Raw genomic sequence first — 15237 nt, 5'->3', positions numbered from 1 at the left:
GGGGCTTTGTGAGAGGGGTGATAAGTATAGGTATTCAAAATGGGACAGTGGTTCACAAAATACACCAGGCTTTAGAAAACCTGCAAGTAGAAAACAAGTGGATGTGCCCATGGGACCTTGGATCCCTCATTACTGATGAAACCTGACCAACTCTATTATGCATTGGATTTCATAAAGGACTTTAATTGATGTATATAAACATTTAAGTAAATAGGAAGACACATACATGGACAGATGAGTAAAACCTACTTAGAAATGCATTAAGATAAAGGAGAGCTTAGATTTTCTACCAGCTCTTTAATTTATTAACAGTGTGACCATAGACAATCTAGTTAACCTCTTTCAGTCTCTAATTTCTTATCTGTACACTGAGGCGGATACAAGGTCTGTCTCCTTCGGAACCTCTTCTGAGGTTTTGTTGATCATAAATGAGGTGCTGTAGGAGAAAAGAATGTGTGAGCTGTGAAGTGCTACACAAGTGTGGGTTATTATTCATTTGTTACCACAGCAACTGAAGGGCATCTCTGTGACAACAGAACAGCTAACTGAAAAGCAATGATTAAAAAAAAAGTATTGTTAAGATTGATGTACATGATACTTTAACAGCCAGAAAGCTCTAATATTGCTATTTCTTCCACGTTCTTTTCTTTCTGATCAAGAAATACTAGACGCAAAAATATTTTATAAAAAATATTTTTTTTTTTTTTTTTTATTCCTCTGGGTCTTCCCAGTGCACCAGGCCGGAGCACTTGTCTCAGGCATCCCACCTGGGCTGGTGATCTGTTTCACCATAGATAGTATACATGCTGTTCTTTTGAAATATCCTGTTTTAAATACAGAGAGCTATGAAAACTATTACCATTTGTTATGTGTCCTTCCAATGTTTTTCTTTGCTTATAAATATATTTATGTAGATAATAGATATACAGACTGATCACTAACATCAGTGTTTAAAAATTTAGATCATGCTGTGTGTTATTTGCAATTTGCTTTTTTCACAATAGCCCCTTTATACAAATTATTAAATATTTTTCTGAAATATTATTTAAATAAATGCAGAATATACTACCATGTGACTATGCTATAACTCTTTTTAACAAACTATTATTGGATGTCTTAGGTGTTTCTTTATTTTCTCTTTATTTATTGCTATTTTTTTGGGAATCGAATTGGATACAAAAACGATTCTGCAGCAAAAGCATCATAAGCTTCTAGAACTGTACAGACACAGTGTCTTTCTGAGGCTGAATGACCAAAAAGCGTTGGACATTAGCAGAGCACTCCAGGCAAAAGGACAAACAAGTACAATGTTTTTGTGGAAACTGTGTTTAACTGTTAAGATTGCATAACCTCCCCAGGGAAGGTATATCATTTACTCTTTATTAGGACTGCCAGTGGATTCGATGTTATTTCCATGTTTAAAGTGAAGTCGCTCAGTCATGTCCGACTCTTTGTGACCCCGTGGACTGTAGCCCACCAGGCTTCTCTGTCCATGGGATTCTCCAGGTAAGAATACTGGAATGGGTTGCCAGTTCCTTCTCTAGGGGATCTTCCTGACCCAGGGATCAAACCCAGGTCTCCCGCATTGCAGGCAGACGCTTTAACCTCTGAGCCATCAGGGAAGCCCCTATTTTCATGTTTTGGCAGAGGAGATACCATGATCAAGAGGGTGGTTCTCCCAGGGCGAGGCTCACCCATTGTACTCCGGGTGTGTTGACCTCTGCGATTTCCTCAAATAGGGGGGACTCGGCTGTGTAATTTATGGTAGTGGGGGACTGCGTGCGCGCTTTCCCCTGAAAAAGAATAGAAAAAAAAAAAAGAAAAAAAAAATCTTTATGTCTTACACTCTAATCAGTAAAATGATATTTGCCATGTATTATCTTTTCAGGAAATATAAGTTAAATGAATGTAAAGAGGTGAAAAGACTTGCAATTTAGTCACTATTTTATAAAGTAATAGCTACAAAAAAGTTCTGCCTTATTAAAAAAGATGAAGCTTTGCATGCTGATAGCTACTGTTTTATTTATATGAATTGTGATGAAGATCAAAACAGACACTAAAGAAGCTCCAAATTAACTAATTTCTTCTAAATATGTGCATGCATGCTTAGTCACATCTGTCACATCTGACTCTTTGTGATCCCATGGACGATAGCCCACTGGGCTCCTCTGTCCATTGGATTCTCCAGGCAAGAATACTGGAATGGGTTGCATTCCCTTCTCCAGGGATCAAACCCTCATCTCCTGCGGCTCCTGAATGGCAGCTGGTTTCTTTACTGCTGAACCACCAGGAAAGCCATCTTCTAAATATAAATATACAACATTCGATGTCCATAGATGGCCAGTAAAGAGCAAAGGAATAGAATATTCGAAAAAGAGATTTTTAAAGTGATATCATGTGTGTGTTTGGTGGCTCAGTCGTGTCTAACTCTTTGTGAGCCCTGTGGACAGTAGCCCACCAGGCTCCTCTGTCCATGGGATTTTTCAGGAAAGAATACTGGAGCAAATTGCCATTTCCTCCTTCAGGGTATTTTCCCTACCCAGGGATCGAACCCACATCTCTTATGTCTCATGATGGCTCTTACATCTCTTATGTCTCCAAATAATGACTCATATATTTTTTGTTTTTATTTTTCTATTTGACAATAATTTATGACTTTTATATTTGTGTTGTTTGTTGTTTAGTCACTAAGTTGTGTTCTACTGTTTTTCAACCCCGTGAACTGTAGCTTCCTAGGATTCTCAGTCCGTGGGATTTCCCAGGCAAGAATGTTAGAGTGGGTTGCCATTTCCTTCTCCAGGGGATATTCCTGACCCAGGGATCAAACCTGCATCTCCCACATTGTAGGAGGATTCTTTACCACTGAACCACCATAGTAAAGTGTTAAGCTTATAGTTTATGTAACATACAGAATGTCTGTTTCAAGATTAGTGCAGTTAGTATAAATATTCTCTTCTTTAAGGTCCTATTACTTTTTCCCCCCACTTAAACTCATGAGAGTTTAAAGATGGATACTACATTCCAATGGTTGATGAGGAAAACACACTGAACTTAAGGACATTTGCCACCCACACCCTCAACTTCTCCATCTCCTAGCTCAGGACTTATGCAGGTATTCCAATATGCTAGAAACCAAGTTTCTGAATATTCAACAAAGTATATTATTTTGGCTGAAGACAAGAATGATGAGCTGTTTTAATAAGTCAAATTATTTTTTAAGCAACTGCTAGAGAAAGCCTAATGCTTAACCTGTCCATGTTTGATTAATGCAGATGAAAATGTCATCTAGCAATTTGAAGACAGGAATAAAGACGAAGTGTGTTCAACAGTTTCCAGGTATTCTTCTCAAGAAACTCCATGGCACATAAAGCAGCAATTTCAGAAAATTAAGAGATGCTAATGCTCTACTGAAAAGAAACTAAGAGGACCCACTGAGAAGCTCATTTTTGTCTAGGTTTCTCCCTAACAAGGCTGCTCCACAGGTCAACTGAAGAATGCAAAGAAACCTGGGCTATGCCACGTGCTTTCCACAGAAATGCACATCAACTGTGCATTGTAGTAAAAAAAAAAAAAAAAATCACTGCTAGTTTTGATTGTGTACTCTAAGGTCAAAGTAGGGGCTATTCCGAGACAAGTGGAGATTAGGTCTCTGGGCTGTTCAACTTGAGTTAAGCTACATTGAACTGAACTTTATTCCTGTCGATTCCCTTGTGCCTTTAGACTGAGTCTGGCTGGCAAAGGGAACCCCCTGTCCATCCCCCATAGATCTACGTGGAAATTTGACAGTGGATTCCTCTTGCCTCTATGCAATCTGAGAAGGCTCTCTTTTCTGACTCTTATCCTTAGACTCTCAAAGTAGAAGAGACCATTGACTTCACAGAGCCTCAAAGGAAAAGAGAAGACTGAAATGCACTTCAAAAAAATTCAAAAGACTTCATGAGAAAGAATATTGGCAGACAACTTGACCTGATAGTGTAATAGCATTCTGTGGAAAGTGGAACTTGTAAGTGATGAACTTGGATATTTAGCTGAGGAGATTTCTAAGCGAAGTGTTGACGTGACAGCGGTGTTTCTTCTAGCTGCTTATAGAAAACACTAGAAGAAGACAGAGAAATTGAAGAAGGGGTATTAAGGGAAAGAGAAGTCTGCACTTGATGATTTGGAAGATTCTCAGCCTATCCAGATAGTACACTTTAGCAACAGAGCCAAGTGCCATGTGTGTGTCTGGACAACTGTTTGCTAAAGAGACTAGGCGTGTGTGTGACTCACTAATCCAATAAGCCATCTCAAGAGAAGCCAGGAATAGAGATGCATATATTCAGGAGATATTTATAAAGGATCTCCTTTTCTGATGATGAATTATACATAAGGTCAGCAAGGATTTTTAGAAATTTATGCCAACAGAAACTTAGCCTGGAGTCAAAGGGACTTAGCCTGAAGTCAAAGGAACTGAACTAGTAAGGGAGGAAAGAAGATTGATTTTGAGGGTGAAGCCACAGATACAGAAGCTGGTGGACCACTATGGACCCAGAGGGCACAGGGCCAGGGGCTCAGGACATTCTCCTGAATTCTGGAAGGCAGAGCATCCCTATGGTTTCAGAGGGTGGAGTTGCCCTCCACGAAAGAGGTGGGCTTGTCATCCTGGTGGGCCTAGAGGATAGAACAATGATCTCAAAATAATTACTTTTGTCTTAAAAGCTAATGGAATTTGCTCAGTCAAATTTGCTTACTGTGGCCCCTTTTTCCCCTCTGACTTTTCAAAGTCTGTCCTATGCCATTATATTTTAAAAACATATAACTCAATTCATTTTACAGGTTTCTTATGGAGATGAATTTTGCCCTAGAATGAATCACACCCTAAATTTCACACATGGTTGAATTAGATGTTTGGATAAGATTTTGGACTAAGAGATGATGCTGAAATGGGTAAACACTTGCGACCCCATGGACTGTAGCCCACCAGGATCCTCTATCCATGGGACTCTTCAGGCTAGGATACTGGAGTGGGTTGTCAATTCCTCCTCCAGGGAATTGTCCTGACCCAGGGATCGAACTCACGTCTCCTGTGTCTCTTGTATTGCGGTGAATTCTTTACCACTGAGCCACAGGGAAATGCCTTAGATAGGATTTAGGACTTAGAGATGACGCTGAAATGGGTAAAGATTTTGGAGATGTTAGGACAAAGTGAATGTACTTTGCATGTGTGAAGAACATACATTTGGGGAGCAATTAGAAGTCATACTGTTATGGGCTTAACTGTGTTCCCCTCAAATCAAATATTGAAGTCCTAACCCCGCAATGTTCTGAATGTGACTATATTTGAAGATAGAATCTATATAGAGGTAATCAAAGTAAAAGGGGGCTGTTAGGATAAGTCTTAATCTGTTAGGATCATTGTCCTTATATGAAGGGAAATTGAGGACAAACACACATGTGAAGGTAGATGATGAGAAGAGACAGAGGGAGAAGATGACCATCTATGAGCCAAGGAGAGACACTTAGAGCAGATCCTTCCCTCACACCCTCATGAAGAACCAAATCTGCTGACATCTAGATTATAGACTTCTAGCCATAGAACTGTGAGACAATCACGGAACTCTTCCACAGTCCATGATTAAGCTATGAAAACAGTTTCAACGTTATCAATTCAGCAAGTAATTAAATGCCTACTATGTGCAGAGCCCTGTAACAACAGCTAAGGGGATAAAAAGAACAATGAAAACTCAGTCCATGCTTATAGATTACAGCTTGAAAGAATCATATTTATAACTTCGAAGAAAAATGAGGCAGCTGGTAACAAACGGATTTCTTGAAGTAAAGAAGCCATCTATTTGAATTGGAAAACATTTTTAGGCATATTGCTTTCTTTATGTGACCCTTCTGATACCTTAACAGCAGTACTTCCATTAGAAATTGTCAAGTTATTGTTAGTAGACTACATCAAAAGAGCAATTGACATTCTCATAATGAGTATAACATGTCATTGTGTGTGTCTCAGTTTTTTACAGAGCTGGATCTGCTTTTTAGTCCAGATGTATATAAGTACTTATTTATTTTACACTTTTGAATATGCATGCAATAGATAACATTTACTGTGATGAGCTGAACTGCTACTAAACAAATATACCTAATAATAATCTATATTCCTTTTTTTAAAAAAAAGTATTTTGTAGTTTTTTTCCTAAGTAGTAGCTCAGTTGGTAAAATCATCTGCCTATAATGCAGGAGACCTGGGTTTGATTCTGGGGTTAAGAATATCCCCTGGAGAAGGAAATGGCAACCCACTCCAGTATTCTTGCCTGGAAAATCCCATGGACAGAAGAGCCTGACAGGCTACAGTCCACGGGATCACAAGAGTTGGACCCCACTTAGTGACTAAACCACCACCACCATTTAATTACAACGGTTTTAATATTTTGAACCCCAAATTCTTTGGGCTGCTATGGTCTGCACATTTTCTTCTACTTTGCAAAAAGACAGATTTGACAAGTACTTGGGTTGTTCACTTTTTGCCTGTGAGAGTGAATAAAGCTATGGAGATTGGAGGGTTCCCTCCTGTGAGATTAATGTAGACTTTCTGGATCTGTGTTCTCCCAGGGTGGTTTGACCTGGTATGTGGGGTATAACAAGCTCTTGACAAGTTATAGATGCTCCATCTGCCGGGGAGAGGGTCCCACAAGGTGGAGGTACAGGGAAGTCAGTTTAGTTTTTAAGGGAAAGGAGGATTTGTGAAAACTAAACCTTGAGTTAATGCTACACAAATAGTTTGAGATTCAAGACTGAGAATCAATTTAATGGATATTATATTTCATACACCATTAAAAACCTGTAAATTCATTCTATTCTGAAATAGTAAGCTCTTAGAAAAGTATGCTTTTATTGCTCACAGGAATCTTAAATTACTAAAAATAACTTTGTGAGTTGTTTTGTGACAGAACAAAGCTACCTGGTGTTAATCTGTGTCCCTTTTGCTTTAAAATATTCTGCTTTCACCATTTTCTTTGTAGATATTCTAAAGGCATATTGTTTAATCAATCATTCACTCACACACTCACTTATTTACCACATATTTGCCCCATATGCTCAGCAGGCAGCAAGGAAAGAATTGTGGGCCAAATAAGGTAGGATTAATATCTGATATAAGATGTACTATGTCCTAGGGAATGAGTGAATATACATTTCTAAATTAAGGAAGAAGATCTTATTTGCATTGGAAATGTTGCTTATAATGGGGTAATATGTGTTATGATGATGATAGTAGGACTAACCCAAAAGAGGATTTTCCAGTGTTGCAGTGAGAGAGAGGGACTTGTGACATACATGAAACCCTGTGATTAAATACACAATTCCTTTCAGCTGTTCCTGGTAATAAAAGTAACAGCTTCATTATTTATTCAGTGATGTTAAGATACATTACAAGGATCTGAGGGAAACCAAGACTAATAGGATAAGTCTGGTAGGATAATATTCATCTCCTTCCCCTTAATACTACTAAGTCCAATTTAGCAAATAAAATAGAAGATGCTCAGTTAAATTTGAATTTTAGATAAACAATAAATAAATGAACATCTTGTGCCAAGTCTACCTGCCATCATCTAGAATAGTTCCCTTCAATTAGAGATATCATTCTTTATCAGAAGCAATATATACTCTGACAGCAATTCTCCACCCAGGCAGTGGAGAATACCCTCCAGGAAGAAAGGGTTTTACTCAGAATATGAGAAAGAGGAAAGTGATGTTTTTGGGGAAAAAAAAGCACCTAGCTTCATGTGATTTATGCGTTATATATGATCCCCAGGGCTTTCCTGGTGGCTCAGCTGGTAAAGAATCCACCTGCAATGTGAGAGACCTGGGTTCAATCCCTGGGTTGGGAGGAACCCCTGGAGAAGGGAACAGCTATCCACTCCAGTATTCTGGCCGGGAGAATTCCATGGACTCTATAGCCCATGGGGGTCACAAAGATTTATGTTATATATGATCCCCAAAGGGACATCTAGTGTTTATACTTATTTGTTCTGAAAGAATCACCATCCTGTGGTAAAGAGGGCAAAGTATATTTTCATTCATCAGATGGGCACTTCGTTCAGAGCCTCAGCAATAATACTTTTATTATATGAACCTGGATTACTGCTGTTACCATTGCTGCTGCTGCTGCTATTACTACAATTATCTAATGAGCATACATAAGATGTAAGATGCTACAGGAAAACCCGAACTAACTTTTTCACCAAGCAACACATATAATCCTGCTGAGTTAACTCAGCAGCCCTTTAAGTTTTGAATGCCTTGTCTATTGTGCTATTTTATAGATAGAAACAAAGACTCAGGGAGATGAAGTGATTTATCCTCTGTCCAATAAATAAGCAGCATCAGAAATGGGATTCATGATCAGAAGCCAAGCCTTTTAACTCAAAAAAGGAAACTGCAGTTAGATTGTTGTTGTTCAGTCATTAAGTCATGTCTGACTGCCTGTGACCCCATGGACTGCAGCATGCCAGGCTCCTCTGTCCACCACTATCTCCTGGAGTTTGCTCAAACTCATGTCCACTGAGTCGGTGATACTATCTAACCATCTCATTCTCTGCCATCCCCTTTTCCTTTTGCCTTCAATTTTCCCCAGCATCATTGTCTTTTCCAATGAGTTGGCTCTTTGCATCAGGTGGCCAAAGCAGTTTAGAATTTTCCTTCTGAGGCTTATGCAGAGATAACTAGAGTATGGAAAAAGGAGTTGGTACTCCTCCTCTGCGTTTGAAAAAACTCTTCAATGCATAGATTAGACACTGGCTCATTTGCATCTTTTAATACAAGTGCAAAAATTGTGAAATTAATTAAAAACACATATGATATCTTCTCACTTTCAAAGATGTTCTCTCCTCAAAGAAGTAAGATCAGAATTCTAGACATTGGGAGGCACAAGCTAAATTGTGACAGCTTTTTTGCATCATCATCATCACAGTTAATACATTAACTGTTACCAGCAAATGAAAGCAAGTTAAAAACACGTTGTCTCATCTTAATGTCTTAATTACTTACGAGATAATGGGTTTATTTTAGGATTATCCAGGAAATTACCTTCTATTAATAACAAATCAGGGGAATGCAATATATTAAACAAAATAGTCAAGGCTATGGTTTTCCCAGTAGTCATGTATGGATGTGAGAGTTGGACTATAAACAAAGCTGAGCATTAAAGAATTGATGCTTTTGAACAGTGGTATTGGAGAAGACTCTTGAGAGTCCCTTGGACTTCAAGGAAATCCAACCAGTCCATCCTAAGGGAGATCAGTCCTGGGTGTTCATTGGAAGGACTGATGCTGAAACTCCAATACTGTGACCACCTGATGCAAAGAGCTGACTCATTTGAAAAGACCCTGATGCTGGGAAAGATTGAGGGCAGGAGGAGAAGGGGACGACAGAGGATGAAATGGTTGGATGGCATCACTGACTCAATGGACATGGGTTTGGGTAGACTCTGGCAGTTGGTGATGGACAGGGAGGCCTGGCATGCTGCGGTCCATAGGGTCACAAAGAGTCGGACACGACTGAGCAACTGAACTGAACTGAACAAATAGCTAAGTTAAATGATATCTTTCTTTATTTTTATTATAATCCAAATGTAGAAGCAAAACATGAAACGTTAACTAATACTAATTGATAAAAATAACAATTCTGAAAAGTCACTTTGAAGATGTTACAAGGCAGAACTGGCAGCATCACATTTAAAACTATGTGGACTGTGGCACCACATAGATGGAGTGTAATTCTTAAACTTTCTTTTTCATGACCATTGTCTAGAATATTACTCTGTTCTAATTCTCTGTATAGTAACTATAACAATCTGATTTTTAAAAATGAATTTATGGCTTCTCTTCTACTAATGCAAAATATGTGTGAGAATATAGCTGTATTTTTTGTCATGGTATCCTAGGATCTGGAATAGTTCAGAACACATTACAAATGAAGAGGGAGTGAATAAAGAAGTAAATTTCCCAATTATTAGCGGAGTGGTCTTGGGTTTTTCTAAGCCCTCAGTTTTTCCATTTGTAAACTAGCATTAAATAATTTTCTATAAGAATCATCATTATTATTAAGTACAAAACAAGTAAATCACACTGCCCAGTGACAGTAGGTGCATAAGTGTTCAGTAATGGTAGCAATAAAGTGAATGTGGCCCTCTCCTCCTCATCATAAAGTGATTTTATGTTCTTTCCCCATTGTTGGGTTTAGTGTCATTATTATATTCAATGCAATCTGAGCTTATTTGGCAAATGCTACCTCTGAACAGAAGCGTGATGTCCCCACTCTTCCCTCTGCCACAGAAGCCTGCTTGTTTGTTTCAGATCAAAGCTGCACCTTCAGCCTGGATCCAAGAATGAAGATGTGTGAGCAGACCCAAACTCAACTGCCAGCTTGGAGCTGAGACTCAAATGAACAGCCAGGTGTATACTGTGAGTAACAAATATTTGTTGTTGATTGTCATGCAGGACAAGCTATTGAGCACTGACTATTAAAACATTCTATGGATTCACGAAAGATACATGGTCCTGGGATAAATTAGCTGACAGAGACTGAGTTGATGAAGGACAAGGAACAGAATGTTGCTATCATGAAAACAAAGCGTGAACACTGACTGCTCACCCCTCACCCCCACCCCACTTTCAGCAAACATGCATTTTATTTTGTTTTACTATCTTTAGTCTTGTTTTCATCTTCCCACTACCCTTCCACCTAGTTCAGTCCATGCAAGCACACTGTGAACCCTGGTCACCTCTCCGGTCCTCTCTGTTCCGAACTTTACATTTCTGCTATACTGAATTAGTTGATTCAGTTCCTGGAAACTATCATACTGTTTTCTGCTTCACATGTTTTGCACAGGTCTTTTCCTTGATTGTTCTCCCCCAAAGCACCATATCCCCAGCCTTCACCAGTGAGGTCCTCCTCTGTCTCAGCAATTTAGTTCAAAGGTCAGTCACTCTCTGTCTATCATCACCATCACCTCAGTGTTATCTTCTAGGACAGGGCCATCATTTAATCACCTTTACTATCCTTAATGGTTAAAATAAGACCCAGTATTTAACATGTGCCCAATAAACCTGTGTTAAAATGAGTTGGACTGACAGGTCACTTCAAAGACTTTTTAAAAAATATAGTAAAAGCATTCTGGCTAAAATTCAGCTTGCTCTGAATGTGATTTGCATCATTATATTTTGATGAATTAGCTTGGAGACAGCTTTTTGAGTAGATGAAGAGGAAATGGGAAGAATTCTTAAGCCTGGAATGTAACCATTTTTTCCAATCTCTTTGTGAGCATAGTTTCAACACTAGGCATCAATAGCTACAGTCTTCTGTACGTCTCGAGTTTGTATTTCGATGTTTAAGGACTTTGAATAAATTATTATTAGAATAAATCAACACCATCTATTTTCTTATTCATTTTCCAAGCAGACAGGAGCAGGCTCAGGACACAAGAGAACTGACAGTTTGTATACACAGAAGGAAAGCTACCCAAGCATCAGAAATAAGGCTGAGCGAGGTGGGAGGCACCTTGCCTAATTTCCCCAACAATGCAATTTACCTTCATGACCAATGATAGTTAAGAAATCTTGAAGAAGTAAAGAACAATAAAGCTACATTAAAAAATGTGGAGAGAAGAAAAAAAATCCCTGAAATATGTAGGTAAAAGGAAACAAATGTCAAAAAATCAGACTTTTATCTTTCATACACTGTGGAGTTTTGCTGTGAAGAATCTTTCTAATTGTGCCCACAGATGATTACTATAGGTAAGATTTGCTGTCCTGACTTTTGCTTGAAACATATGGTGCCTTGCTATAGGCTTTAAAAAGCATTTTAACTTCTTATTTTCTCTTATGTGTCCTCAGTAGGAGAAATGCATTTCATTTTATAGCCAACAAAAGCATGTGACAAGGAAGACCTACTTGACTGCTACAAAGAAATGAAATGTTGGAAGGGTCATTAATAATTCACATGCTCTGTGTAGAAAGAACAGATTGCCTCATTGTACAAACTGACTTATATACCTTGGTATAGAACTGACAAACTGCTCCTCATGGGTTTCTTTGACTCCTTCCTACTTATGTCTTTAATGCATAAAATATCCCTTTTTCTGACAAATGTTATACCATTTGTTGGTTTCAATAAAAGCAAGGCTGATGATCAAATGATAAATAGTATGCAGGAGACAGATTAACCGATAATGTGTTACTAGCATTATCTCCTATCTAAATTCTTTTCTTAATTATAAATTTATATTGAGATAAGCCTAAAACTGGATTGAATGAGCTTGGTATTGGTGAATCAAAATAGTAACACAATTGGATTGGCTATGCTTTCAGTCATCTTTTTCCCTAGTTCTTCCTTCGTGTCATAGAGTGATAGTGGTTAGAATGAAAAGATTCTCAACCTACATAAAGTTCAAGAAAATTTACAGATCTCTATAGCATATAGGCAAAATTCATTGAAACCCCATCCGAGCGCCCTAAAAATAGCCTTCACTAAAAGAAAGGAAACTAGTAATGCACAATACTCACTGGAAAAGACCCTGATACTGGGAAAGATTGAAGGCAGGAGGAGAAGGGGAGGACAGAGGTTGGGATGGTTGGATGGCATCACCGACTCAATGGACATGAGTTTGGGCAAACTGTGGGAGACGGTGAAGGACAGGGAAGCCTGGCATGCTGCAGTCCGTGGGGTCACAAAGAGTTGGACACGACTGAATGACTGAACAAAGCAACAGCAATGCACAATACTTTTCCTGCTTCAAGGGAGTCATGCTTTTATAAGTGTGCTGTGATCAGACGGGCAGTAAATACTTTGGGCAGTGAAAGAAGAAATAAAATCTGCAAGATGAAAGAGAAACCAAGAATTGAAATGTTCCCAGGAATTACAGCTGAGCTATGATAGTGTATGTAGGATTAGTCGACAGAAGTAATTTTGTAAGTCTCTTGTGGCAGACACAGAATGATAGGGGAACACTGTGATGTACAGGATGTTTCCATTCCATTCCATAAATTTGCATTAGAGGTTCAGCATAACATAAATAATGCATGATAAATTCTATCAAAAGAATTTCTGGCTGGGGTGAGTGCACACAGGAAGCTGCCTCTAAGGCCATATTTTAACAAGACCGGGTAATGGCCTGGCTGGCCACATTCGTGCCCATAGAAACTGTGGGATTTGCAATTTGTCAAAGGTTAATGGAGAAGCAAGGAACGTGAGTTTGGTTTAAACTTTAAGCTGGTTTCCTATGTAAAGATCCAAATACTAGCATCATGCTTCTGTACTTCCATCTCTCTCTATAAAAAAATAACAGAGCATGATATCACTTATAAGTGGGATCTAAAAAGGTCAAACCTGTGGGAAAAACAGAGTGAGATGGTGGTTAAAATAGGATGGGGAGAGAGGACAAGATTGATGGTGTTTAACAGTACAAACTTGTAACAAATAGTAAATAAGCCATATAAATCTAATGTACAATGTAGTGAATATAGGCACTAATATTACACTAAAATAATGTAGCATGATAAATGTCCGCCAAAGGGCAATGGCATTACAATATAAATATATGTCAAAGTAATGCATTGCATACCTTAAACTTATACAATGTTATGTGTGAAAATGTATTCAATAAAAATTAATAGTGATTTTAAAATATAAAGCATTTGACTGACCCACAGTTAATGCAGTGAACCTCTAAACCTGCATTTACTCCTCAAATGATTGACAATGGAGAGGAAAAGTTTGGCTGTAGGAGAAAGGGCACCCCACATGCAAAAACTGGTGAGAAATAGTAACTACTAATTATTGAGGGCTTACTCTGTGACCAGCTCCATGTTAACAATTGAATACATTATTGCATAATTATCTCATTTAGTCCATGTAACAACTTTAAGAGGGGTAACAACCTTAAGAAGGAAAATAGATCAATGTCTCAGAAGGATTAGATAACTGTAGACTCTATTGGGTTGTTGTTTAGTGGCTAAGTTGGGTCAACTCTTTGAGACCCCTAGGACTATAGCCCACAAGGCTCCTCTGTCCATGGAATTTCCCAGGCAAGAATACTGGAGTGGGTTGCCATTTTCTTTTCTAGTAGACCCCATAGGCACATTTACAGAGTACATCTACATCTAACTTCTTTTTCCATTCTCCTCCCCACTACATTATGCTACTTAATCATAGAAGCAGTACATTTTGAAGTCAGCTTAAAAGAAACACTTCTGGAGGAAACAGTCTTATCTGAGCCAGAAAGAAAATGTAAGGCTCTTGGTGACACTCAGAAGTTAGGGATACTTGAAATGGTATGAGGAGACAATGAGTAGTTCAAGAGCCTGATCCAGAGACACAGAAAAAGCTCTACAGAACGGCTTGGATGGGTGAAGGCCTAGTAGGAGGTATGATTAGGTGTGTGAGTTGGGTTAGCTGGGCTTCCTAGGTGGTGCTAACATAAAGAACCCACTTGCCAATGCAGGAGATAAAAGAGATACAGGTTCAATCCCTGGGCTTCCCTGGTGGCTCAGATGGTTAAGAATCTGCCTGCAGTGTGGGACACCCGGATTCAATCCCTGGATTGGGAAAATCCCCTGGAGAAGGGAAAGGTAACCCACTCCAGAATTCCTGCCTGGGAAATTCTATGGACAGAGAAGCCTGATGAACTGCAGTCCATGGGGTCCCAAAGAGTCTACACGACTGAGTGACTAACACTTTCACTTGGGTTGGCTGGAAAAGACTGAAGCACAGGAGATAAGACTCACCTGTGACTCAGAGTTGCTTGCATTCTTGTTTTTGTAAATGAAAAAAAAAAACCCCAAATCCATTTGCATACCTGTCCCAGGTGGTGCAGTGGTAAATAATCAGCCTGCAATGCAGAAGACAGGAGAGATGTGGGTTAGATCCCTGAGTTGGGAAGATCACCTGAATAAGGAAGTTGCAACCCACTACTATATTCTTGCCTGCACAATCCCATGGACAGTGGAGCCTGGCCAGCTACAGTCCATGGAGTTGCAAAGAGTCATACAGAACTGAGCAATTGAGCATGCATGCAAACACAAGCACCCCCACCCCTAGACTTTCTCCTACTTATTCATTCTTGGGGAGGGTTGCATTGCTCCTTGCTGATCAAGGTTCTGATTAGCCATTACTTTTCCCTTTAGATCCATTCTCCTCCCTCTTCTGGCTGCTGTGCCCTAAAGGTGAGTAGTGGTGGGGTGGAGGATGACTCCC

At 39.1% G+C, this 15237-nt stretch overlaps 1 non-coding gene across 1 annotated transcript; it reads left to right on the top strand.

Annotated features, from left to right (window-relative positions):
- Positions 1–1635: 1635 nt before the first annotated feature.
- Positions 1636–1796, top strand: LOC122673639. The gene has a single exon (XR_006334764.1). It is a non-coding gene; the product is annotated as a U1 spliceosomal RNA (small nuclear RNA).
- The last annotated feature ends 13441 nt before the right edge of the window (positions 1797–15237 follow it).

Source organism: Cervus elaphus, chromosome 17 (genome assembly GCF_910594005.1).
Source record: "Cervus elaphus chromosome 17, mCerEla1.1, whole genome shotgun sequence".
Classification (NCBI taxonomy): Eukaryota; Metazoa; Chordata; class Mammalia; order Artiodactyla; family Cervidae; genus Cervus; species Cervus elaphus.
This window is presented reverse-complemented; position numbering and strand designations above follow the sequence as displayed.